The sequence below is a fragment of the Rhinopithecus bieti genome, unplaced genomic scaffold (genome assembly GCF_001698545.2).
Source record: "Rhinopithecus bieti isolate Rb0 unplaced genomic scaffold, ASM169854v2 scaffold_52231, whole genome shotgun sequence".
Taxonomy (NCBI): domain Eukaryota; kingdom Metazoa; phylum Chordata; class Mammalia; order Primates; family Cercopithecidae; genus Rhinopithecus; species Rhinopithecus bieti.
In genome coordinates this window covers 152,315-154,695 of record NW_016820468.1, presented here as the reverse complement: position 1 = coordinate 154,695, position 2,381 = coordinate 152,315, and positions in this window count along the sequence as shown.

Here is a 2,381-nt window from a genome sequence, read left to right as displayed (position 1 = left end):
CATGTAAAATTTACTAAGCAGTTTTTAATACACCTTTTATAACAATAAATATTACTGTGTACTTATTAAAGACTTGGTTTAGACTACTTGATTCTAAACTAAGAAATCATTTCAGAATTTAAAATCAGGCAGCTAATTTTCCTTTCCAGTCTATAACAAGCAGGAGAAAAAAGTGAACATCAGGTTAGCTATAGAGACTAAACTTTTAAGCTTCTCATATTTACTTGGTGGAGGCTATTCTATTTAAACAAAACATTTTGTGTCCACATTTGTCACAAAAACAGATGTGTTGGTTTAATGGAAATGAGTACATATGTCAGCTATGTAGTTGTGTTATAGCCAGAAAAAAACAAGAATTTCCAGTTTGCTGAACAGTGGGCATATCTAGAGCAATTAGATCTAGGTGAAAAAAACTTCCTTTAAAGGGCTTGAGAATGGAAAAAGTCCTCACATTCTTAGAAGCATGATGTAAAATGATTGTCAAATGTTTCTTAAAGTCAGCTTTCAAATGAACTCCACTGTGAATATCCTGAACACCCATTCCAGTTCAGAAAGAATTCTTAGAACTAACACGCCCTTCGTAAGTCAGCACTTAGTAATACTCTCTCATGAAAAAAATCAAACTGTACTGAAGGATAACCAGTGAGTCTTGCTCCTACCCAGAACCACATCACCTTCACCACTGCCAAATCTCTCTGGAGAAACCTGTTTTACCAGTTTCTTCTGTATCCTTTTAGAGATGTATTACGCATGTACAAACATTACACAAAGGATAGTACTGTGTATTATACTGGTTTTGCTTTTACATATATAAGTAACTTGGAGATAATTTTAAATACGTCTGTCTCATTTTTTAAATGTCTACAGAATATTTCACTGAATGGTTACTCATGTAAACAGTTCCTTACTGAAGGACATTTAGGTTGTATCAAATCTTTCATCACTAGAATGTTGCAATGAGTATTTGTGTAAATATATCTTTATGCACATGTGCCAGTATATCAGGGGAGATTCTTGGAATTGCTGACCCAAAGATGTAAGCATATTATTTTCCAATGTTTTATTATGAACACCTTCAAACAAACAAAAAAAATGAAACAATTTTACAGAGGACTCCTGTATACTCACCACCTGAACTCCACCATTAACATTTTAGTGTACTGTGTTCATCATCCATCTTCTTTTTTGATACATTTCAGAGTAAACTGCAGATATTCGTACATTTCCCTCTAAATACTTCATCATGTATATTAAATTTTGATAATCACCTCCAAGTTATTCTTCAAAGAAATTCTACAGTTTATATACCAACATTGACTGCCTGTTTCCCTACATCTTTGCGAACACAGGCTTTAATAAAAATTTTTAATCTTTGTCTCACTTTAATGGATAAGAAATAGAACCTCCTTGTAGTTTAATTTCCATTTTTTTATTGTGAGTAAGGTTGTGAATCTTGTCATATATTTATAAGCTATCTGTATTTCGTATTTCTTTTCCTATGAACTGTTTGGTCACGTCCTTCAGATTTTTACTGAATTGCTGGTCTTCCTGTTACACACATATACCAGTCTTGGTATATATATGGTCTTGGTATATACATATATATATATATATATACATATATGTACCATCTGTATAATAATAAGCCTCATTCTGTCATTTTTAAAAACAACTTTATTGAGATACATAAAAAGTTTGCATTATAAGTATATATTCAATGGTTTTTAGTGTATGCACAGTTGTATGACCATCACCGCAATTGATTTTAGAACATTTTCATCACTCCAAAAAGAAATCTTGCACCCATTAGGAGTCATCATACATATATATGTGTGTACCAGAAAGACTGACAATTCAATAGAAATCAGAGGCTGAGAGAAGGCAGAAGTATGAAACTGGCCTTATTTATCTCTTAGATTTTTATCACAGCTATACCATACAAATGCCACATATTTCTACCACCACTTACGTCCTTTTGCTCATAATCTCCATTTAAATGGCCTTCCCTTCCTTTCCATATCTTGAAATCTCACTGTTCTTTCAAGGCCCAGTTCAAACGCTACCTCCTCTGTGACGCTGTCATTGCTTCCCCTCTTCTGTGGTTCATACATATTGTGTGTGTGTGTGTATGTGTGTGTGTGTGTGTGTGTGTGTGTATTTGCTCAGCATTAAACTTTAAAAAAAATTTTCCTGGCCGGGCGCGGTGGCTCAAGCCTGTAATCCCAGCACTTTGGGAGGCCGAGACGGGCGGATCACGAGGTCAGGAGATCGAGACCATCCTGGCTAACACGGTGAAACCCCGTCCCTACTAAAAAATACAAAAAAAAACTAGCCGGGCAAGGTGGCGGGCGCCTGTAGTCCCAGCTACTCGGGAGGCTGAG